The 27,530-nt window shown below is 36.8% G+C and overlaps 1 long non-coding RNA gene across 1 annotated transcript in view; it reads left to right on the top strand.

Moving 5' to 3' along the window:
* The window catches only part of LOC145159170 (uncharacterized), a 33,557-nt gene extending 8,856 nt beyond the window's left edge, over positions 1-24,701 (top strand). The window contains exons 3-7 of the long non-coding RNA XR_013737525.1: positions 22,726-23,352; positions 23,491-23,617; positions 23,695-23,999; positions 24,081-24,188; positions 24,288-24,701. This is a non-coding gene — a long non-coding RNA (uncharacterized LOC145159170). The remainder of the gene's footprint in view (positions 1-22,725; positions 23,353-23,490; positions 23,618-23,694; positions 24,000-24,080; positions 24,189-24,287) is intronic.
* The last annotated feature ends 2,829 nt before the right edge of the window (positions 24,702-27,530 follow it).

Below are 27,530 nucleotides of genomic sequence, written 5' to 3'. Positions count from 1 at the left end.
CGCTTCTATTGCTAGAAGGAACAGATAAACTTCGACTCATATGCTTGTACTAACTACTAGTTGAATTATGCACAAAAGCACGTTTTATGACATCATGTTACCGATGCGTTTTCGTGGAATCAATGGACAACCAACTGATAGTCAACAACTCATATCTCTAGGTTTGAAGATATATATGATATTACTATCTCACGATCACTCGAGATAAATTCCATGAAGTGATACAAGTGAGCGTGGGTTTAATCCAATACTCAGAACTTATGAGCACTCATGAATGTTGTAGCAACAATTGTTATGTCTAATGCACCTTAGACAAATCTTACAAGCCAGATTCATGACAGTCTTGATTCAATACTTACTTCCAACGTATGACCGACTGTGGAGAATTTGAATAAAATAATTATTCTGGAAGTCAAAACATGCAAAATTGAAACAATAGTAAACGATCAACATAGGATAGTAACACTTTACTCATAAATAAATAACAACTTTTATTTAATCATCAAATGTTAATTACATTTTACAAGTTTCAGAAAACTATCTAATTATTAAAACTAATATCGTCTCTCAGACTGATGCTTCTCGCATGCTGCAAATGCCTAACCCTAGTCAGTCCCTTTGTGAGGGGATCTGCAAGATTCTCTTCCGACGATACCCTCTTTGCCACGAGGAGTCCTTCTTCTATTTTGTGTCTTATGAAGTGATATTTTCTGTCAATGTGTCTGGATCTACCGTGATCTCTTGGTTCCTTGGCTAAGGCAACCGCACTATTGCTGTCACAGAAAATCTCCATAGGCTCCTGTATAGCTGGTACAACTCCAAGGTCTCCAATGAAGTTCTTCAGCCATATCGCCTCCTTTGCCGCTTCACTTGCTGCTATGTACTCTGATTCACAAGTAGAATCAGCTACTGTCTTCTGCTTGGAACTTTTCCAAGTAATTGCTCCTCCATTCAGGATAAAGACCTAGCCTGACTGAGAGCGGAAATTATCCCTATCAGTCTGAAAGCTAGCATCGCTATATCCTACCACTCTCAAGTCATCACTGCCACCAAGGGTAAGGATCCAGTCCTTAGTCCTTCGCAGATACTTGAGAATGTTCTTTACCGCAGTCCAGTGAGCCTTGCCAGGGTTCCCTTGATATCTACTGACCATGCTCAAGGCAAAGGCCACATCAGGGCGAGTACAAGTCATAACATACATGATTGAGCCCACAGCGGAAGCATATGGTAATCGACTCATCTCAGCTATCTCAGCTTCTATACTCAGACTCCGAGTTTTACTCAGTCTGGCATTGTGCTGGATTGGTAATTCTTCTTTCTTGGATTTCTTAATGTTGAACCTCTTCAAAACTTTATCCAAGTAGGTACTCTGACTAAGTCCAATTAGTCTTTAACTCCTATCTCTCAGTATCCTTATCCCTAGGATATAGGCAGCTTCTCCAAGGTCCTTCATAGCGAAACACTTCCCAAGCCAGGACTTAACCTCCTGCAAGGTTGGGATGTCATTTCCTATGAGTAGTATGTCATCCACATGCAACACCAAGAAGCTAACTATACTCCCACTAGCCCTAACATATACACAGGACTCATCCTCGCTCATCGAAAAGCCAAACTCTTTGACTTTCTCATCGAAGCAAAGATTCCATCTGCGAGGTGCTTGTTTCAATCCATAAATGGATTTCTCAAGCTTACACACTCTATTCGGGTACTTTTCATCGACAAGACCCTCTGGCTAAGCCATGTAAACATCCTCAGCCAACTTTCCATTGCGGAAAGCGGTTTTGACATCCATTTGCCATATTTCATAATCATGAAATGCAACAATGGCTAGCATAACCCTAATAGACTTAATCTTTGCCATTGGTGAAAAGGTCTCATCATAATCAACTCCTGGAGTTTGAGAAAATCCCTTTGAAACCAGTCGCGCCTTATAAGTGTGTACATTACCATCCATGTCGGTCTTCTTCTTGAAGATCCATTTGCACCCAACTGTCTTACGACCTGGTACATTGTCAACCAAGTCCAAACTTGATTGTCATACATGGATTGTATCTCGCTGTCCAAAGCCTCTTTCCATAATTTAATTATAATTATAATTACTCTCTCATTCGAACCAAATCACAACATTCATATAAAACTGAGAACCCTATCAGGTAAGCTATGATGGGTTAGTGTAAGCATTAGGGACATTTATAATTAAGATTTGTAGATTTAAAGTGAGCGATCCCGCCTCATTTCCTATTCCTTGTTTGGTTGTGGATTTAGGGCAAGGTTGCTCAGTCAACTGTCTTACCAATCTTAATTATACATGACTTGTGTGCACCAAGCGATGATAGTGAGACCTAGTAGGAATCATTCCATGAAAGTTCATAGTTTCAAAATTATCAGAACCCTCGTAATAGTAGTATCCGCCAAATTCTGAATTAAAAAGGGGATTCGTAGCAAAATAACAAAATAAAACTGAAGGCGCTGAAAACTTATGTGCGTAGAATTGTTCATTATCCTAGTAATCATCTCTTCCAGAATAACTTAATATCTACTTCGTTGAGAAGTTCCGACAACCTCATCCGACATGGTTTGGCTTAATCCTTACCATGCAAAAAAAAATTTCTTTTCTTTTTTTTTTCTGTCGTGTGAAAGAACTTTTTCCTTAATCAGCTGTCAGATGAAATTCTTCCAATCCATAACGCAAACCCTTATATCGTATATCACTTCAAAACTTCAGAAGTACCCATGCGAGGGGTAACACACCTTTTAGCCTGCTCAATAGATAAAAAAAAAATTCAAACATAATGCACCAAAGAAGTCTCAAAAGTCAGTAACCACCCGTAGCATACCTAAGAGATCTCCGAGGAAGACCACTTGTACTGCAGGTCAAGTTCAAGAATAGAGTATAAGAACTTATTAGGTTAATCTATCGCTGCTAGTTGTATATACAAGAGTGGCATATAATTTAGACTCAACAAGATTTAGGATGTGTGATTCCGCCCTACTTCCTGTTCCTTGTCTGGTTGTGGACTTAGGGCAGAGCCACCCAACCGAAGGTTTTGTCAATTTAAATTATATACAACTCATATACACGAGGTGAGGATGGATGAGCCAAGGATGAGTCTTATCATGTACTTCAGACCAAAAGCCAGCATGCTTACTATAACAACCGGAGATACCTGAGTGGGAGTGGTAGCGGATTGCAATGGGCTAAAAATCAAGTTACCAAGGCAACAGGTGGACTTGATGCCATTTTGGGTGATCGTCGACATGTTAACCAAATCCGCACGCTTCCTACCAACAAAGGAAACAGACAAGCTGGAGAAACTGACTAGAACCTACATCAGGGAGATTGTGCGACTGCATGGTGTACCAATATCCATTATTTCGGACATAGATAGTAGATTCACCTCGCGGTTCTGGAAGTCACTACAAAAATCTCTAGGAACGAAACTAGACATGAGTACCGCCTACCACCCACAAACCGACGGACAGAGTGAGAGGACCATTCAAACCTTGGAAAATATGCTAAGAGCTTATGTGATCGATTTTGGTAAAGCATGGGATATTCATTTACCACTAGTCGAGTTCTTGTACAACAATAGCTATCACACTAGCATCAAGGTTGCTCCATTCGAAGCCCCCTACGGTCGCTAGTGCAGATCACCTCTGTGCTGGGCTGAAGTGGGTAACACGCAGCTAGTTAGAGGACAAATACCTGACAGCACTCTCACAGGCCCAGAACTCATAAGAGAAACGACCGAGAAGATTGTCCATATCCGGGACGACTAAAAGCTTCAAGAGACAGACAAAAGAATTATGCGGACAAAAGACGGAAGCCCTTGGAATTTCAGGTTGGAGACCGAGTACTATTGAAGGTCTCACCCTGGAAGGGATTAATACGTTTTGGAAAACGTGGGAAACTAAATCCAAGGTATATCGGACCATTTGAGATCCTTGCCAGGATCGGCCCGGTAACATACAAGCTTCGATTACCGCAAGAACTAAATAACGCACATCCTACATTTCATGTGTCAAACTTAAAGAAATGCTTATCCGATGAGACCCTCGTTGTCCTTCTAGACGAAATCGAAATCAACGAGAGTCTCCACTTCGTAGGAGAACCGGTAGAAATAATGGATAGGGAAATAAAAAGAACAAAACAAAGTCGCATACCCATTGTGAAGGTCCGTTGGAATGCCAAGCGAGGACCTGAATACACCTGCGAGCGCGAAGATCAAATGAAACAAAAATATCCGCATCTTTTCCCTGGTCCATAAATACTTAATGAAGAATTAATTTCGGGACAAAATTCCCTCTAACGGGGGGATGATGTGACAACCTGATATTTCAAGTCAATATAATGACCTAAAGTCAAGTATGGTAATCTATTTTTGATATAATAAATATAGCGTCAAAAATAAAATGTTCAAAAGTCTCAATTGGGTTGCATAAAATGATAGATATCGTGTCAAGGTTTTCAGAAATATAAAGAACACTCAAATCCGAGTTATAACGAAGAAGTTATAACCAATCAAAGATCCGCGTCAAAACCGGTAAAACACTGTTAAGCGTAAAAAGAGAAATCTCAATAAAATACTTTTTGGCCTTAGGTATCTAAATGAAAGTCGTAGATCTCATTAAACCGTAAACATACATAAAAAGAACGTCCAAATCTGACTTCGTATGAGGAAGTTATGATTTTTCTAAGTTTCAGTTTAGCAGTATGCAGCCCGAAGTTCGAATATGAGATCGAGGGATTTCTAGCCGAAACAATCTAAACAAGAATCAAAGATCTCGTCGATAGTAGTTCAACGGTAAAAAGCCAGACGAAAACGGACGTCGGATGAAGAAGTTATGAGTTTATAACAGAGTTTTCCTGTCCCGGCCTACTAAAAATAATATAATAAAAATTTGAGTCAAAATTAGCCGACGGAGTCTAAACGAGAGTTGTAGAGCATAATTTCACCTACGCGTGAATATAAAGAACGTCGAAAATGGAGCTCGTATGAGAAAGATATGAATTTCTGAATTTCGGGGCGCGAACCCTGACACTGTGTCAGAGTTCACGACGTGAATACAGTGTTCACGACGTGAATACAGTGTTCACGACGTGAACTCAATATTAATGACTTCTGGAGCCTGACAGACGCAAGTTGCGATGACGCACGTGATGACTACTGAACTCACGACGTGAATCCAGAAAAATGGCCCTATAAATAGAAATCGAAGGTCTCGGGATTAGGCTGCTCAACTCCACTTCCCTTTCCACTTTTACTCTGTGTTAAGCATCCCGAGACTACCCCGACGCACCGGTTACGTGTGGAAGCCCTGACGGAAGCCCGAAGTCCCGAAGTTCCCGAGATTTCCGATAAATCGACGTCTTTCCGGTCGAAGTGCTGCCCGAGCAAAGTATCGTTTTCTTCAAATCGTCACTTCTACCAGGTGAGTTGATACCCCTACATTTTCACGTCTTTTCCATGTTTTAGGGGGGAAATACAAGTGAAACACAAGAAAAACTTATGTTGAAACACATATAAGTGCAAATGTTTTACCTACATCTTATGTATAAATGTTAAATACATTAAATAACGCAACTACTAACGTTATAGACTACTTTTCATGCATGGTTGGTAATATACCAAGGTTTTTCATCCTAACGGAACACCCTTTGAAAACTATAATAGGTATAGTTACGGGATATTCATGATATTTTTTACATACTATAAACAAAAGAGGAAATACTTATATTCACAAGAAAAATGGACTTTTCATACGTAAACCTGTTGATACTAAATTTTGTGAGATATCTGAATTCATCGAACCGTTCAGTTCCCAGATTAAGTCATGTTTTATAAGCCATAATTTCTTGTAGGGAGAGCGTGATATTTGCGTACATATCTATATGGGATTGACAATCCCGCACCTAAACTTTTAGCTACAGTTAGACCGACAGGTCCGGGGTGACAAACGTCATATCATTCCAACGCCTGAAGAATGTTGTTACAGGCAGTCTGGGTCAATAGCACGGTTATAAAAACTCACATGGAGTATTAAATACATCTCGGTTTACGGGGCTGTTAAACGCCTTAGTGATTATATATACTTATATAAATCTACTCATACTATTTCAAGTATGGAAAACACTTATACATTTAGTCTTTTGGAACTTTTTCAAACTACCACACATATATGGAAAATATTGGATTTTCTAGGAACAAACTCAGTTATTTTACACTAAAAAGGATACTATTCTTATACAAAAACGTTTATGAACTCACCAACTTAATTGTTGACACTTTTTCAAAACTACTTGTATTTCTCAGGGATTCAGTAATACAGGTAAATCATCAGCTTTTGGAGAAGGGACGCTAAGACGTCAGTATTAAAACTTATTAAATCATCATATTGTAATTTATTTTGAGACATGTATTGTATTCAACAATGTAACTTTTAAATTATATTTATGATGGTCGCGTTTACTTTCTTTACAAATATTCAACTGTTATGATACTACATGAAGTCATCCGCCCCCGAATGTTTCCGCCATTCTGGTTTGGGGGTGTGACAGATTGGTATCAGAGCATTGTTTATAGTGAACTAAGTATATCGAACCACATAAGATATACAAACTATAAATGCAAAGGGACTAAAACCCTCTGACAAAACGTTTTCACAAACTATACTTTTAAGAAAATAAAATGCTAGTTTTATAAAAGTATAAGTACATGCATGCATCGGTCTAGTATCATAGCCAAAATTTTACAAAAGTATTAAGACAAGTTGAGACGCTAGGATTAGGCCTCGGGGTATGTAATCAGATCGAGAATAAATATAGCCTGATCAACTATATTTATCCGAGATATGACCAACGTATGTCGGGGAATGGTCGTAGTGAGCAACAAGTAAAAAACTTACCAAAGAAAACACTAGAATCAAACTTACAAATTTAACATACTATAGGAGTATTTTATGGTATTATAAGAACTGAAATAAACGTGTGAACCTCGATATTTTGTTAGATCTAGAAATCGTCAAATAAATAAAATCTTACCAATAAAAACTAGAAACCTTTATTGGCAGGTCTATAATTGCAAAGTGCATACTTTAAGGTTGCACATGATTGAGATTTTATAGGCTTAGGGTTTATGAGTTCGCTTTAGGTCCTTTTTCCTTGTGTGGATGTGGACTTAAATTGAAGCTACTTATCTAACGGCCTATTCGATCTTGATTGTATGTGATTCGTATACACTAGGTGGTTATAGAAGGACTCGGTGTAAGGTCTTGTCGTAAAATTTTCTTTTTACACTCAAGCTTTATATATTTCTCTTATCTCTATTCTCGATCAGAAGCAAATGGTTGGATTCCATCCTCCCGGAGATCCATACTTTCCTAATCAAGGGAATGCTGGTTGGCTCGGTGCCGAACCAGAAGATGAGCCTGCAATTCCCCTAGACGATGATTTTTACTAAAGACTTTCTAGAAGACGACGACTCCGGATCAGAAGCTTAAAATCCACCTCCAGTTGCTAAGAACCCTAACCCTCGTCAGAACTTTCAAGGCCCGACGCCTCTGTGTGCCATAAACCTAGAAAGGTGGAGTCATGAACAAGGAGAAAATTTCCCCTACCAAGGAGACCGAAACTTCTACAATCTAGAAGCTGGAGGTTCAGCAGATGGAAAACTTCCTGTGCTGGTTCGTCGTGTTTATCGCAACACGGAACAGGGAAGAGCTATCATCGACTGAGTGGTACAGATTGAGATTACCACTGGTGTCGACATTGTTCGTCCTCGCAACCTGGAAGACCATCATAACGCAACAAGGGATCGTACCAACTTCTTACAAGGAGAATTGGCGGCTTCGCAAGCCGAAGTGCAACAATTGCGAGAACATCAGGTTGTACAAGATAAGCGTATATTCGAGATAGAACGCCAGTTAGCCAAACCCAGGGCCGAATCTAGTAGGAAGTAGATCATACTCTACTCGCCCTCTGTTTACTCTTTTGGTTATAGTCTAAGTCTTCGAAGATGTCTTAGAGTTATTTTTCATACTTTTTCAGTTCGACCGCGAAAATCCATTTTCGGTAGGTCATTTTAATGTCGATATTTTCCCCAGAATTATGGTGTATTATAGACCTGTTTAAAGTCAAGTTTTCCCAAACTCTATGTACTTAATACACCTATACAATCGACATTTACTTCTTACATTTTGAAAAATAACCACTCAATTTCACATTATTCTGTTACAAGTCATACTTATATTGAACTTCTAATTCCAAACAAGATCCCTATCGAACTAAGTGTTTTGGTTATGAGATATCAAATTCATGTTCGCTCTTGATATCTTACAATCGTTTCATCTTTTAATCTTTATAGTAAAAGATGCCTCCGCTTAAAACCCGAACCAACTTAAGATGTTAACGTCAATGCTCTGTCTTAATAACTTAAATGCTTTTACATTACTATAGAAACGTAGCAGAAATGTAGGTCGAATCATCAAGAACAGTATAACAAAACGAAAAAACTTGCATTCGCATGAACCCCCGGGATTCAAACTCTTCATTATGAAGTAATGGAGATCGGTGTAAGAATCGGAAGTAAGACGGCACAAAAATTCAATATACCTACGAAGGAGAAGGACACCCTATAAATATCAGGAGAGAACAAATCATTATCACCCAGAATAAAACGGAGAACGGAGGAGGACCACACGTGTTACACGAGAAGTGTTTGAGTGCCTTTTCGTCACAATAATAACTAATAAATAATGCAACCTAGTGAGTTAATGAATACATTACTCACATTAGGTTTCGAACTTATCGTCTTTTCCTGTATTGGCTAATAACAATAATTCGGATCACGAAACCTCAATCAAGAGTGATTACTTCTCAAATTCATAAGTCGATTTATTGTAGACTCTATTATGAATTACGTTCATAATAACTGAATCACAGTATCCACCAACCAAAGATAACTTCGTTCGGATGACACTCATCTGGTAACCATTCTAGAAACTTCATTCTACTCTTTTACCAGGACTGCATCATAGGGATGTAGGTCGGATCTTTGAGATCAGTATAGCGAAACGGAAATTTTATATTAATATAAATGATTGGAATATATCTAAAGCCAACCATAATCACTCACGAGCTCATTTTCTCATCTTGTAACAGAATCATGCCTACGAAGAAACGTAACCAACCCTCCGATAAAACACAAATCCTTCAGATAGATGCGGCTACGTTTCAAGCTGCAGTCACCTCAGCCGTAACAGCTGTCATGGCTCACCTTAATGCTAACAACACAAATGTTAGTAGAAATGTGATCGGAAATCCCGATCGTGGTGATAATCAATTTCAGCAACAAGTGCCTACTGGTAAAGACACTCCGAACCTCAAACCTAATTTTCTGAAACGAAAGTTCGAGAACAAGAATGGGAGTTGTTCAACTCAAGGACCTACAGAAGGGCAACAAGCTGGGGCAGTCAATACCCCCATCAGCCCTGCTATCCCAACACCGACCACACCGTACTTAGGAAACCTCCCACACTGCAGCAAGTGCAACTACCATCATCTGGTCCACATCTCATGAGGTGTTTTGGGAACCTTCTTTGTGGGGACTAGATTAAGAATACGGGCGGCAGTCTCTAGGGCATACCCCCAGAATGAGATTGGTAATGAAGCTCGACTCATCATGGAACGAACCATGTCCAACAAGGTTCGATTGCGCCTCTCAGCTACACCATTCAACTGTGGTATCTTAGGAGGTCTCAATTATGAGACAATACCACATTCCTTAAGATAGTCAAGGAACTCAATACTAAGATACTCTCCTCCTCGATCAGATCGGAGCATCTTGATGTTCCTACCCAGTTGATTCTCTACATCCTGCTTGAACTCTTTGAAATTTTCAAAGGTTTCTGACTTATGTTTGATTAAGTAGATATATCCATATGTACTATAATCATCAGTAAAAGTCACATAGTAGCGATTAGCATCCCTAGTGGCGGTTTTGAAGGGTCCACACACATCTGTGTGTATGAGGTCCAACAAACCTTCACCCCTCTCATAAGAACCAGTGAAGGGTGACTTTGTCATTTTTCCAAGTAAACAATACTCGCAACTATCATCTGATTTTATGTCAAATGATTCCAAAACTCTAGCCTTTTGGAGTTGGCCTATGCGCTTCTTGTTGACATGTCTAAGACGACAATGCCACAAGGATGCTTTATCCAAAGTAATAGAAGAATCAATGTGAAATACATTATTTCCTAAATTGTCTACAATCAACACAGTTTCATATACACCATCACAAGGTAATGCTTTAAAATAAAACACATCATTATAAAAAGCATCAATAGCACCATTTTTATTATCAAATGAAAATGTGAATCCTTGGTTGTACAAACTATGAAAGGAAATAATATTTCTCGCCATTTCTGACGAGTAACAACATTTATTCAAATCTAAAGTTAACCCATTATTAAGCAATAAAGAATAATCTCCAATCTTGGTCACAGGTGATGCTTTCCTATTGCCCATGATTAAGTTTATCTTCCTGTGCTCCACTTCTTCTTAGGCCCTGCAAATCAGTACAAATGTGAATACCACAACCTGTATCAAGTACCCAAGAGTTAGAACGCAATGAGTTATTAGACAATATAGTATAAATACATGCATGGGTGGGTTTAACTTTCCCATCCCTTACATCCTGCAAGTATTTGGGGCAGCTTCGCTTCCAGTGCCCCTTTTCCTGGCAGTAGAAGAACTATGCTTCTTTAGGGTTTGAAGAAGGAGGAATGGAACCTTTCTTGGTTCCACTTGAAGAGGAGCCATCAAGGGACTTTCCTTTGGTACCCTTCGAAGGGGTCTCCCTCTTCTTCCCTTTTCCTTGCCCAATTGAAAGAACAGGGGCAGTAGTAGGAGTAGGAGTAGGAGTAACAACTGATGTACTTTTGAGGCCACTTTCAGCGGTCCTTAAAAGTCCTTGAAGCTTGCTGAGTGTGACTTCCTCCTTGTTCATATGATAAGTCATGCGAAACTGATCATAACTTGGAGGTAAGGAATGGAGAATGATGTCAATCGTCATGTCCTCAGGGAAGTCCACATTAAGTTTCAGTAACCGGTCCACAAACCTTTGCATTTTCTGCAAGTGACCGGTGAGGGATTCTCCCTCCTTCATCCTAGCTGTTATCATGGAGGAAATGATTTCATACCTCTCTTGACGAGCACTCTGATGGTACCTATCCATCAGATCCTGGTGCATCTCAAAAGGGTAGAAATCTTCATAGGTTTTCTGGAGTTCTGCTGTCATTGTGGCCAACATGATGCAAGACACCTTAGTGACATCTTTCTCATATGTAATGTACTCAGCAACCTCCTCAGGAGTAGCAGTCGACTCATCAACAACCTTCAGTTCTCTGTCAAGGACATACTCCTTTCCCTCATAGCGAGTAATCATTTTGATGTTCCTAATCCATTCATTGAAATTAAAACCATCAAAAGTGACTTTCCCACACAAGTTCATTAGGGAAAAGGAGCATGTAGGGTTTGAGCCAGTAGCAGTGTTGGAAGACATCTGAAAGAAAGAAAGACAGGTTTTATTAGATAAAGAGTCCTTAATAAGTCACCCAAATGAAATATTAAGGCTAGGACCCTACAACCTATTTATAACTGGAAGAGGGATGCCATAATGCAAGTTATAAAATAGTTGAAGGTAGGTAAATGACGATTTACCAATTTCCACCATGAAAAGAAACGAAAAAGATTATTAAGTTTTTTTTAATTGGATTTGAAACTCCTAGATCTTTTGAGATACACTGAACTTTCAATGGCATGTTTGAATCTCGATTGTGCCCTCTCAACTTTGTGACTGGGATGCCGAGGATCACAAACAAGGTGTGAATAACCATGCAAATTGAATTGGTACCCTCAACTTAATCACCTAATCGATGTGCCGGTTAACCACACGCGCTCCACCGATCTATGATAAAATCAAGTTACCCTTTGCCACTCTTACTAGTCCTTATTAGTGTGCCGGTTAACCACACACGCTCCACTAATGACTTTGTAAGCTACAAAGTGTAATTTAATGGGTTAGCACCTATTTCACATTTTCCTAAAGTAACTAAGATTGGGAATTAATAAAGGTTTAGTTACTTTGTAATTTCATTATACTTTTAGGGAGGATTAAGGTCCTATCCTACCCGTTCGACTAACGACCCTCCACCAGTCAAGGAAGCGGTGGGTGAGAGTGGACACCCATTAAGCTGCCATTTTATAGGCAACAACCTTATACCCCCCCTTATAGACTGACTTCGTGAATGAGGCCTACTAACGGTAAGACTGACTTATTCTTATACATATACATAATAATTAAACTTTTAATATTATAGAAGTATAAGGGTTGAATTTTAAACTTTTAAAACTCTAAGGTACAATTTGGAATTTAAAGTATTTATTGTGTGAGACTTTACAAATTCCAAACTTGAGGGCAAGTATTGAAACTATTCAAGACTTTTCATTTCATAACTTATGAGTTTAATGGTCCCTTAAAGTGAAGACTCTTCACTATATGTAACCTCTTATTCTTTAATGACAATTTTAAAGAAGTGACTTTTGGTTATCCATAACTTGAGGACAAGTTATGGACTCCATCATTAGGCATTAAGATCAAGAATCAATCATCAAACAATTCAGCAAATAATTCCTATGATCTAACCATAACTCATAAGAACATGAACATTCATATCAAAATTTCAAGAATCATATTAACACATATAAAACATGGAATTTTGATATTAGCCATTGTAAATGGATTAGCATAAGCATTACACCATCTAAAACAAGTTTTAAAACACTAAAACAGTTTAGGGTAATGTTTCTAGTCCATTTCCAGCAGCAAAACTCGAAAATCTACATTCAGGGGCTTCTACTCGTCGAGTGCAAGAACCTACTCGACGAGTAGGATGAATTATCACATGGACTCGTCGAGTCCCCCCATGGACTCGGCGAGTTCATGCTTCAGAATGCAGAAAACTGAGTTTTTTCAACAAGTTTGCATCAAGTATCAAGAAAACAAGCCTATGCTCTGATACCACTGATGGGTTTTGAGCATTCTAACACTCCTATGGTGTACATGCAACCCTAGAAACCTTGGATCTATGTTTTCTCTAAAATACATGCAAATTTGATTTCCAAGATTTACAACCTAACTAGCATGTTATGGGGTACTTGTAATACAAAACTTTAAGTAGAATAACATACCTTTCTTTTGTGGTTGATTGCTTGGAGTTTTAGAGCCTAGCACCAATAGTGTGGATGCCTCAAGTGGTGTCACAAATCACCCAAAACAACTTGGAAATACTTGAGAGAATATGATGCTTGCTAAAATCGGCTCACCCTTGTTTCACACACACTCTAGTGCCAATTCTAGAACCAAGGCCCACTTTATATAGTATGGAGGATTAGGGTTACACCCTAATACCCATGACTCTTCATTTACCTTGGATCCATGGGTTAAAAGCTCCATGGACTATCCATGGACTTCCATATACTCTTAGCCCATCCTAAATAAATCTTAGCCCATTCCATATATATGCAAGAGTCCATATTTAATTAGTTCCATTTGATCATTGAATTAATTCCATAAATCAAACCTTGATCAACACTAATTAAATAATATTAATATATTATAACAAATAATATATTAGTGGATCATAAACATCTTATTCTCAAAAATATATCCATACAAATTGTTAGGTGAAGTGCAACCCAAATGGACCATGCCGGGTCGGGTCAAGTCATACCAAATATAGTTACGGACTTAGACACCTTATCCAACATGAACAACATCAACAGCCCGCAACAACTCTTTGGCACTATGAACAACATCCATGTACTCCCCATCATCCGGAACTACCCAACCAAAATAGGTATCAAGTAATTGTAAACCTACACATTAAAATGTCCATCAATTAAACCAATGTATCCTTTTCAATACAACAGTAAATATTATACAACAAAACACAACTAAATACTAACCCCAAACTACAAACATGCCTTTAATTAACTATATATATAACTTAATTTACATATATACCATATATACATACCTTCATCACATTGATGAGGCCCTCTTGAAATGTAGATCATTCCAAGCAAATAAATTGCCTCAATATGATCTTCATTTGCTGCTTGTCTCAACAAAGACAATCCTAAATCAAAATGGCCATAATAGAAGCACTCTTTCTGTTGACAGAATAACAATATCAATATATAACATCAATGACAAAAAATATTAATAAATGGTATAGATTACATATAATTAATGAAATTACACATACAATTCCTTGTCTAAACATGGCTTCAATGTTATTATGCAATGCACATGTGTGTATAAATGAATCAACATTCAGATTTTTGGGACCCATTCCTTCAATCATGTCAATGCATGCTGTTCTGAACACTTGAGGATCACCCCCCGCTTCATACATATTCTTTGAACTTCAAAAATTTAAATACACAGTAAATAACAAATAAAGAAAGTTGTATTTCATCAAATATACATTCATTAGTTGATGTTTATTGAGAATTACCAAAGTCTTGCAGAGACGTTGTCTTTCGCAGATTCTGACCCTAATACTACAAATATCCGACTCAAAATCTCTAATGGGAGATCATCTAACGAACGGAGACTTCTAGTAATCGACATTCTACTAACAAAATAGACATTGGAGTAGTTGATTTCAATTTCTTTTTAAAAAAATAAGCGTAACTATGAAAAACAGTGTAACAGGATATGGAAAAAAATACTTACTTTATAATGATCTGGTCGCGAGGTGTACAGGAGTGTCTATTATCGGAGAAAATCGATTTTAAGAACGATTACCCTTCGACGATTTGGGGGTTTTAGTGTTTCTATGGATATTTATCATCCGGAATAGTTGAGACGTTCTAAATGGTTGAAGAACTGATAACGCCGGTGTGACGTCAGAGGTATGATGGCGGCTCAACGCTTCAGAGTGCAAAAAGTCCAAAGTGCCCTTGAAATCATTTCAAATATGTGAATACTAAAGATATTTGTGTCAAAACACAATATTCAAATATTATAACCTTTTATAGGTAACATTGGAATTTTGATTGTTGAAATGGAAAAGACAAAAATAACATATATATCATAATCTATAATGTAATACATTAGTGTATATATATATATATATATATATATATATATATATATATATATATATATATATATATATATATAAGCACAGAAGAGTTAGCAATAAGAACTTTTTGGGCATTAAGATTTTTGCCACATTTTTTTGGTAACTTTGACACTTTTGGCCCTTGGAAACAAAACTTTTACATTTTGGTTAAAAAACACAAAAAAACTTTAGATTTTTGCCACAATTTTTTAGCCAGTTTGACAATTTTAGTCCTTATTATAAAAAATTATACATTTGGCACAATATACACGAAAAACATTTAGGTTTTTTCCACATTTCTTTTGCCACTTTGACACTCTTGGGCTTTATAGTCAATAGTTTTACATTTTGACATAAAAAACACAAAAACATCACGGGGCGAAGCCCGGGATTTCTTCCTAGTTTACATTTATGTATTGATATTAAACCAAATTACAAATTAACTTCATCTCAAAAAACATTAAACACAAAAACATCTACTCATTATCTTCTTCCTCCTCTTCTTCTTCATCCTCTTCTTCTTCATTGCTCTATGTACTATACTCATAACTACCCTCGCTGTCAGGAATACCATCATTTTCGTCCTCATGAATTTCACCTTCTTCATCAATATTATTTTCATTATGTGAACCGTTGCTTGACATTTATTGATCATCATCATAATTGTCTGTATTGGCTAGACTTGGTATAATGATTTCATTTGATTCAACTTCATCTTCTTGGAAAGCAACGTCTTTCTGAGGATGATTTTCATCGGTCCAACCACGAGGTTTAACTTTAAATACAGCCCACCAGTCCGAGTTGTTTGTTTTCGAACTTGGGTAAGGAATGTAACACACTTGAGTGGCTTGCATGGCCAAAACAAATGGCTCGAACTTGTTGTATTTTCTTTTGACGTTTATCTCGACGAAGTTATATTGTTTGTGAACTTTAACTCCTATGTTAGGTGTTGGATCGTACCAATGGCATTTAAACAAAACCGTGGTTTTAATTGGGTAGCCAGGGTACTCGACTTCTAAAACTTCTTCTACCTTACCATAATAATCAACTCATTGGCTACTAACACACAATCCACTATTGGTTGTTGATTTGTTCAGACTATGAGCTTCTATGTGAAACTTGTAGCCATTGACAAAGTATACACTATATAATTTCACTTTTTTGAATGGCATTTTGGATATGTCAGATATAGACTTGTTGTTTATCGGGATCTTACGTGCCTATATGAATAATGGTAAAACACTTAATTAGAGTTAATTATAACCATAAGAAAAAATAATAAATTTTAAAAAAATACAAAAATAACACCCACATAGTTTTGAAACCATAATGCAAACTTCTTTTTAACTTCAACTGCAAGGACCTATTCATCTATATCCCCCATAAGTTCATTCAAATGTTCTTCAACTATTCTGTATCACCATTTCAATAACATTTTAAAGTTACTATGAATGTAATAAAAAAATCATGCATGTAAATGTTATTCGATCATAGAAATTACACAACAAATGATTATTATAATTAAAAGTGATGCATATGTTACGTACGAACCTGATGTAATTCTTGATCTTATCTTCTTTAAGGAGTATGTAAGTTTGGGCAGCATACACTTCCTCATCAGACATCATTCTATTCGTGAATCTTCCATAATGATGCCCAGGATATGAAAATATATATAACATGTCGTTGTTAGCATCCGCTTGCTCATCTCCTCCTCCATCATCATTTCGAGGCAACTTTCTATTACGTGTGGGGACACCAGTCTCGAAATAATGAGAGCAAAATATTGATGCTTCACGTAGCAAGTACGCGTTAACAACAGACCCTTCCACTCGAGCTTTATTTTTCACATCTTTTTTCAACTGATTTAGATACCTATAGTGAAGATTATTTATATTAGCTTACAAAAATAGCAACATACATTATGATGTACCATACAAACCTTTCAAATGGATACATCCACCGATATTGGACAGGACCGACTATCTTCGCTTCGTATGGAAAATGTACTGGTAAATGATCCATGGAGTTAAAAATACCATGGACAAAGATGGTCTCTAATTTACATAATATTATTGGGATCTCGGTTTTAATCCTTTCCATGTTTTTTGTTGTGATTGATGTTGCTGTTAATGTTTTGAAGAAAATACTCAACTCTGTTAATGCTTCCCACACTTGTTTTGGCAACATCTCATGAAATGCAATTGGCATCAATCTTTGCATAAAAATATGACAATCATGGCTTTTCATTCCAAACAGTCTACACCCTGTTAAATCAACACACCTCCCCAAATTAGAAACATAACCATCGGGGAAACACAATTTCTCCACCCATTGGCATAAGGCTTTCTTTTGATTCTTGTCCAGAGTGTAGTATGCTCTTTCATTATCTTCGACTCCTTTTCTCTTCCTACAATAGAACTTCAGATCTCTTCTGGCTGCTACATTGTCCTTCGTCTTCCCTTTGACATCCATTACAGTGTAAAAAAAGTTTTCAAATACATTTTTAACAATATGCATAACATCAAAATTATGTATAATGAGGTTTGTTTTCCAATATGGTAAATCCCAAAATATGCTTTTCTTTTTCCAACCATGATCGCCACATCTTTTGTTTACATCATCAACATTTAGTTCAGTCACTTTTACCAAACCTAATTGTTCAATCTCCCTTAAAGTTTGTTCACCATTCTTACTTGGAGGATGACCTTCTATCACTTCACGATTCTTCTTGAACTTATTTTTATCCTTTCTAGATGGGTGATTTACCTGTAGAAATATTCTATGGCAGTCAAACCATGACATCTTATTACCATTCTTTAGTCTGAATGCTTATGTATGTTTCCCACAATGTGGACATGCTAGCTTACCTGCTGTAGACCATCCGGACAACATTACATATGCTGTAAAATCGCTTATTGTCCACATTAAAGCTGGTCTTAGATGGAAATTTTGTTTTAAAGATATATCATATGTTACTACGCCTTCTTCCCATAATTGCTCCAACTCTGCAACAACCGGTTGCAAAAATACATCTATTTTATGCTTAGGGTTTGACGGACCTGGCACAAGTGCGGTCAAAAACATGTAAGGCTCTTTCATGCACATAGAATATGGAAAATTATAAGGTGTTATAATAATAGGCCAAGATGAATATTGTTTTCCAAATGCTCCATGTGGTGCAAACCCATCTGTACTTAGGCCTAATCTTACATTACGTACTTCTGCTGCAAATGAAGGATGACTTTTGTCAAAGTGCTTCCAAGCTTCTGAATCGGATGGATGACACATTACTCCAGCATCATGTCCATGATTCTCGGAGTGCCATCGCATGGAAGCGGTTGTGGCTTGTGAAGCATACAATCTCTTCAACCTTGGAGTCAAAGGAAAGTAATGCATTTTCTTGAAGGATACGCAAGAACATCTGGCCAAAATTTTTGACCGTTTGTACCTATCTTCATTGCAGAATTTGCACCGATAAATATCTTCGTCTTGCCTCCAATATATCATACATCCAGATCTGCAGCAGTCAATCATCTCCACAGGCAAACCTAGTGCTTGTATTAACTTTTTGTTCTCGTATAAACTACCTACCATATTATTCTCCTCCGGTAACACATCATTTATCAACTGGCAGATAGCATCATAACTTTGCTCAGGTCTGTGATACTCTGATTTTATATTCAATAGTCTAGCTACAACAGATAGTTGTGTCACTTTTTTACATCCAGGCCACAATTCTTTATCGGCTGCATCTAGCATATCAAAGAATTTTTTTATCTAGTGCATTTGGCTCCTCTTTAGGATCACTATTATTTAAATTAGGAGCCATTGCATCTATGAACATATCTTTATAAGAACATGCAACTTCACTAAAATTTGTGTTTGAATCATCCACCCCTAAAAACGTATTGTCATCATCAATTGATTTTTCCCCATGTTTATCCCAACACCAATATTCCTCAACAAAACCAAACTTGTACAAATGATGCTTAACAGTTGATTTTATCTTCGTCCATGCACCATGTTGACTGGTAGCAAAATCTATAAATTTTTTCACTCCTTGTACGAAAACAAGCGATATACAACTAGTATTATCTTTTTGTTCATACATCCACTTTCTACTTGGATTGTTCATTGTCTTAAATTTGTAAAGTATAAACTTAAATAACACAATATTAATTGTATGTTCATTAATGTTGATTTGAATTCATATATGACATTTGAATTAAATATATAGTTACCATACAAACATCACAAAGGTACCTTAACAACGACTCGTTTCACAAAGCTAATGACCGAATGCTGAACAAATCTTCAAAGTTTTCTAATTTGATGGTTGAATAACTTTTATAATTGGATAACGGCTTAGAATATTAGTACAATGGTTTAATTGAGATCGACACTTGTAGAACACATATTTAAATAGAGTGTGTATCGATTAGGGAACCTTCGACAACCCTTGATTTCAATGTGTTGGATGGATACTAGGTCATATTATTGGGTCGATATTATTCAATAACAGGTTAAAACCCATATAGTATACGGGTAATTATTATAAATTTAAATAACATTCATAATAAATATAGATATAGATCTATAAATTCTATATATATAGCATTTTTCTTAATAACGACTTGATTAAACAATTTTTTTTTATTTCCATAACAAAAATGGCGCCTTCATTTTAGAGATTGCAAATACACCAAAGTGCCCTTGAAATCTAACCAAATAGGTCATAATGAACTTTTGGTTAGTAAAATGGAAATGACAAAAATAACATACATATCAAAACTAACATATATATATATATATATATATATATATATATATATATATATATATATATATATATATATATATAACATTTAATAAAGTTAAAAGTATGTATTCCCATTACACCAAAATACACATACAATATGCATCACTAATTGTGAGAATCAAACAACTATCATATATATATAACTACTCAAAAATAATGTCAAACATCCTAGCAAACTTCACAAAACATGCATCCCACAAACAAATTTCACAATTCAACAACCAACTGTATTGATTCATAAAAGCTGTTCCATAACTGCTCACAGAAGGATGCTTTGCACAACTTCTATGTAAGCCATGAAATTTTATCTTCTTTGATCTCCTTACCAAGTGGTTTTGAACCTTGTAACAAGTATGCCTTAGATTCCAACTTCTTCTAGTATTAACGTAGGCATTATTTAACATGATCAGAGCTTCTTGCTTCCTTTCAATGCCTTCGGCCATCACCATCATTCCCAGAATGAAGATCGCATCCAACTGCCCCTGATCGGCTGCATCTTGAAGCAACTGTTTCCCTGCTATTTCTTCCCCTATGGTAAAATACTTCGCCTGACATACAATAAGTAATCATACAATTTTAAAAATACAAATATAGAAAACTAATTGAATTCGCAATTATCTGATTGCTTAAAAAAGAGTACCATTCCATCGTTGAAAAGTACGTGTGGGTTGTTCAACTTTTTGCATCTGCTTATGACTTCATACTGTTAAATACTTAATGGACGAAACCTTAGTCGATTTGTGCCTATGATTTTATATATTGCGTCTGATGTTACAGAATCCCTAAAGAGTTTGCAACTATAATTCACACAAATCAACAAAGTTAATCTATTAACCACTAAATTAAATATGTATATAAGTATAATATAAGTAATGCACATCATACTTACACTAACTGGCACTTAAAATCATCGATTGGTGAATTTCCTCCAACCGTAGTTACTATTTTTTCGATCAAGTGCGATGGCAAAGCAGTAATTCTTGTTCCTTGTTGTCTTGTTTGCATTCTTTCTGATGAACAACTCGCTGCCATTATGTTGAACTACATCAAGTGTAATTCAAATTATATAACAACAACGATTTTAGGGTTTATTGATCAACATGCCGGAATTTTGACTGTTGGGAATGGAATTTAGATGATCAATCGCCGATAAACTGAATCGACGGCATGAATCTGACTACAAATTATGGCGCCTAAATGTGTAAACTATGAATTGACATAATTGCCCTTTAACTAACAAAGATTACTACGTAAATGGTTAGGGTATTTTTGTAAATACCTACGGGCATTTTTGTAAATAAATTAACAGTTTAAATTTAAAAAGATGAAGTTAAATAAAATTATTGATTAAATTTATAGAGACGAATTTAAATAAAATTATTGACATAAGTAGGATTCGAACCTGCGACTTCGGGTGGGAAGTAAGACGCATTTGCGAGCTAAACTAAATTAACTTCTGTTTCTTCTAATTGAAAAACCATAATATTATGTTCATTAATATTGCATCCCATATGTCATCCATGGACACCATAAGCAACTACCATGTTGACCAATGACCCATATGTCATCCATGGACACCATAAACAACTACCATGTTGACCAATGACCCATATGTCATCCATGGACACCATAAGCAACTACCATGTTGACTAATGACCCATATGTCATCCATGGACACCATAAGCAACTACCATGTTGACCAATGACCCATATGTCATCCATGGACACCATAAGCAACTACCATGTTGACCAATGACCCATATGTCATCCATGGACACCATAAGGAACTACCATGTTGACCAATGACCCATATGTCATCCATAGACACCATAAGGAACTACCATGTTGACCAATGACCCATATGTCATCCATATCTCATCCATGGACACCATAAGCAACTACCATGTTGATCAATGACTCATATGTCATCCATGGACACCATAAGCAACTACCATGTTCACCAATGACCCATATGTCATCCATGGGTGATACCATGACACCATAAGCAACTACCATATATATTGACATGACCCGTACGTCGTTTGTATATAAATTTTTGTTTAATCATAAAAGCATAAAGATGAATAGTTTATTAATGTTTAATCTTCGTTTATAATTTTAAATTAAAATTATACTATGAACAACTCGTTACTGTATGTTCTTTCTTGACGTTAGCTAGATGTATATACCCTATCTATCAATCTGGAACTAATTTAATAAATTTGAATTACTAAATATTTAGCGGTAATTAGCACAGTTCGAATTTTTGATTAGCGGAGGTTCAAAATATTTCGCAATTCGTTTCCCTCCAACCTACACACGTTTAGGTTGCATATTAGGGTAAGTTTACTGTTTAGAAATAGGGTTTATATTTTCTGTAATCATCATCTCCGGCAGCTAATTGATCGAAATATTTGTTCATTATACGTTTGTGCACTGACTTTGGCGATATAGGTTGTCACTCATCTAAAATTAATTTTTATTTAATTTACTGTTATCGTGATGATCGTTTATTGTTCTATGATCATCTTCATGTATATTATCATCTTAAATTAGAAGTAAGTTGATTTTGATTGTATTTAATACTTTGCATGTGTAGTAATGCCTTCATATATAATTTATTCTTATTGTTTGTTTCTCTCTTCTCATCAGTAGTTTATCATCTTTAATACATTGGTATTGACTATAGTTTTTTGGTAATTTTTAAGCAAGAAAGATATCGAACTCGAAAGCAAAAGGAGCATCTGGTGTGAAGCCAACTAAATTCATTGCACCATAGGTTATGAAACGCAACAGGATTTCAGCTGCAAAATTCATAAACAACAGACAATTACAAGATGACGAAATCGACTTCCCAATACCAACAACCACATCCAAAGCACCTATAACATCTACCAACAAAACCCCTAAACCTATATCATTAACATCAACCATGATTACCACTACTTCGACATCACTTACAACATCCACACCATCCTTAGAAAATACATCTAAAAATTCAGAAACTGGAACAATACAATCCTCAACACTTACATCAATAACCAAAACTTCAGCACCTACATCATCTAAACCATCCTCAACACCAACACCCACTACCACATCATCAACACCTATATCTACTACCACAACCTCAAAACCTGCATCTACACTACCATACTCCATAACTACAGTAACTACCACACCCTCCTTAAGTAAAGGAACTACCACATCCTCAACATATACATCTATCCCAACACCTACCCCAGAATATACCCCATCAACAACACCTATCCCAGAATCTACCCCATCACCAACACAACCAACCATGAATGGATTTGTAGTGGAAAGTGTAGAAGGTAAAAATAATTCCTCTAGAGATTGTGGACCAGATGGACGTTTAACTGTTCATTAATTACAACTTTTTCTATGTATAAAGTTTTTGTTTACACATACAAATCAATTCATAACTTAACACATCACATGATTACTTGCAGGCTAATGCCACCAGGCCCTTGTGCACACTTTATTAGTTAGCCCTTTAAACAAAGAGTAGATCCAGAAGGGTACTCTTGGGCAAAAGTAAGCAAAGAAATGTGTGAATTATATTGGGAGGAGTTTCAGGTAATTAACTATATGTGATAAATTGTCGTTTGTTAAACATTTACATTTACACTTATGTTTATATTGTTAATGTGTAGAAAAAATGTTGTTGGGATGAAACAATAGACTCGGTGGTGAGCCAAGCTTGGGCAAGGAAAGCGGCAGAATGTTATGGTCAATATCTCTTCAACATGAGGAGCCCAAAAAGAAACAAACATGGCTTTCAACCAGCTCATATTCCACAGGAAGTCTGGAACTCCTAGCAATTAAATTGGAATACAGAAGAATACAAGCTAAAATCTGAGCAAAACAAGAAAATAGGCGTAATGGTGTGGCTGATGGAGTAGCAAAACCTACACATAACGCTGGATCTGCAAGTCATTTGAAGATAGCTTCCGATTTGGTAATTTTTTAAATGGTACATCATATCAATGTTTGTATATGTTTATCTGTATATTTGACATTTTATATGGTATTTATGCAGAAGAGGAAATTAGGACATGAGCCACCCCATAGTGAATTGTTCATGTATACACACACGAAGAATCACGATGGAGTCACTTTCACAAATGAAAAAGATAGACAAATTCATGTAATATTCATTTCAGTTTAAACTTTTATATTGTAGCTACTCCATAATATCATTCCTAAATTTCAAAATCTTTTAAGTTATAATATTTTTATTTTGTAGGCGGCCTATACAGAAAAACGGGAAGATTTGGAAGCTGAAGGTGTTGAATTTGAGGAGGACAAGCTATTTTATGCTGTTGTTGGTGGTCATGATAAAAAAAGAAGACTTTATGGATTAGGCTCTTTTGCAAAGGCGGTTCCTAATAGGAATGGTAAAATGGATGTATCTTACATTCCGGAAAAAAAATGATGAAATAGAAGAAATGAAGGAGCTTGTTGCTAAACAAAAACAGCAAAACGAAGAGCTTAAAGAAATGATGAATGCCCAACAAGAGGAAAACAAAGCAAGGGTCGGGCATCTTGAAAAACAACTTCAAACGGCATTGGATCTTATTAATGGGTTTACAAAACAACAAGAGTAGTAGGTTAATATATGTTTATTTTAGATTATGTATTTTAGAGTAGCAACTTTCTTTTTTCCATGTAATAAATAATTATTTTATTATTTTATGATATAATGGTTATGATTTTTTTGTTTGTTTTTGTTTTTCATATATTACTACAAAATTATTTGGATATAATTTATAAATCAATTATCCATCGGTCCATATAGAATCTGGTGTATAATATACACCACTAAAATTGCTAGGGATTCATGACCACGTAATTTGCTAGGAAGTCATCAAACGGAATTTGCTAGGGATTCATGACCACAAAATTTGCTAGGAAATCATCAAACGAAATTTGCTAGGTATTCAGCACGACAGAATTTGCTACGAAATCACCACCACAAAATTTACTAGGGAATGACCACCATGGAATTTACTAGGGAATAACCACCACAGAATTTACTAGGGAATCACCACCACGGAATTTGCTATGGATTCATCACCACGGAATTTGCTAGGGAATCACCCCCACGGAATTTGCTAGGGAATCACCACCACAGAATTTGTTAGGGAATCACCACCACAGAATTTGTGATGGAATAACTACCACGGATTGTGCGATGGAATCCTACTATGGAATACACGACGAAATACCACCTACCATGGATTTCATTCCATTGTCACATTTGTGACAAAATTATCTTTTCCGTTGCAAACCCTCGCTACGGCGTTTTTAGGGACGGAGATAGGTCGTTGCAAATTTCGTCGCTATTCGTCTTTTGCAACGGAATTTCAGCTTTTCGCATCATATTCCTTCCGTAGAAAAAACATGTTTTTCTTGTAGTGAAATATAGCCTGATCAACTATATTTATTTGAGATACGACCAACATGTGCTTGGGAGTGAGGGTAGCGTTGCAACGAGTCTATAACTTACCGAACTTACATGCAAAGGAGCATTAGAACCAAATCTAAAGTTTAAAATACTATAGGAGTATTTTATGATACTAAGCAATAACAACAAGTCTAAAAACTTATTGATTTCGTACATCAGGAAGCCCTAGGATCAAACATGTAATACTATAGTAGCATTTTAGAATATCATATGAGCTCCACACTTAAATCTTCTACATGTATCTCATACCTCCATTATCATAAAGGCAACATAGCTGAGCTTCACCCCGAAGACCCCTACTACCCTGCGGTAATAGCCAACGAATGAGTCGAAGGAGAACCAGAAGAAGTGCAAGGGGAGAACCCGAAGTGATGGACTACGAGGGAAAAGACTCTGATGAAGAATCAGACAGGGGTGAAGAAGCCAGAGAGATCCTTAGCGAGCCTTAACCCTCAGAAGCAATACCGAACCAACACGCAGAACAAGAAGACCTTACCGATCATCTCCGCTCCTTAGAAGCGGAGGTGACCACACTAAGGCAACAGCTCATGGAAGCTGAGACTAGGGCAGCCTCAGCAGAGCAGAAAGTGAAAGAGGCCACTCGTGAAATGAGCGAAATGTTTGGACACCTTGTATGCTATTTAGGCATATGAGAGTTACTACCCTATTCGCACTAAGTCCTATGTTTACCATGTAAATCGTCACAACTAGTAGTAGTAAATCAAGAGAGGTACGCCCTACAAGAACTCTTGTAACCTGAGCCAACTTAATGATCTGATATCTATAATCTATCAGGGTAACTTAACATGTGTACAATACCTATTTCTACATACTACCATTAATACATCATAGGGATGTAGGTCGAGACAACGAGAATCGTGCAACAAAACATGTGATTTATATGCGTACATGCATAGATTCATATATATAATCATAGATGAGATACGACTAGAGATAACCATAGTTACTCACAAACCTGTTTCTCATCATGCAATAGAATCATGTCTTCCCATGGAAACAACCAACTATCCGGCGAAACACCAATTTTGCAGATAGACCCCGCAACCTTCCAAGCCGCTGTAACAGCTGCCATGACAGCCGTTATGGCACAACTTAACGCCAACAACCCGAATGGAAATGGAAACGGTGTCGACAATCCCAACCGTAGTAACAACATAGTAAACCAACGAGGGACAATTTACCAAGGCACCCCAAACTCCAAGCTAAGGTGTCACAACTGGCATTTTAGCTAGGAAATTCTATTCCTATGTAGCCATTAAACCATTGTAAAACATATACTCTAAGTAAATCTCACTCAATGCTAATTTAGATTCACCATTCGTGTTCATCTAAGAGTCTGAAGCCCTAAGATCCATGGTTTAAGTCCATATTGGACTAGGATTTCCTTATTGGGCCTAATGGGCCAATAAGCATCCAAATCAACCATTTTGGGCTTGGGAACCCTATTTGGATTCTAATTGGATCCACTTCCATAAAACTTAGCATTTTGGACCATTTTGGGTCCAAAATAAATTAGTTTACCCTTAATGGGCCATACTGGGCCATTGCTAACCCAATTAACCTTAGTGAGCCATAAAACCATCCTTTTATTCTATTTGGGCCGTGAAAGCTTCCAAGGGCTCAATGGGTTGAAAAATTTTATGTTTAGGATCCAAAGATCCTAACTAAAGTTAATGGCCCAAACCACTCCACCCTTTCTTCTTGGCCCAAAAATCTCGGCCCATGTAAAAAAATTGAAATGGAAAGGGGGGGAGTTGAATTTGGAGGTGCCACCTCCATTTCGTCCACCATGTATCCATGTTAGATCCCCCATACTTCCATGCAAGTCACCTCACTACCTCTCTCCCCTCTCTTCTTCTACTCTCGGCTGAGAGCCAAAACACACACACACACACACACTTGAAAAATTCTCTCCAAACTTCTCTAAAATCATCCTCTTCCTTCCTCCAAGATCTCAAAATTTTTCTAGGGTTCTAAGGATCTTCATCAAGTCATTCAAAT

Source organism: Lactuca virosa, chromosome 2, assembly GCF_052849685.1.
Source record: "Lactuca virosa cultivar CGN04683 chromosome 2, Lactuca_virosa_CGN04683_v6, whole genome shotgun sequence".
NCBI lineage: Eukaryota > Viridiplantae > Streptophyta > Magnoliopsida > Asterales > Asteraceae > Lactuca > Lactuca virosa.
Note: the sequence above shows the minus strand (reverse complement) of the source record. Positions and strands in the feature narration are given on the sequence as shown.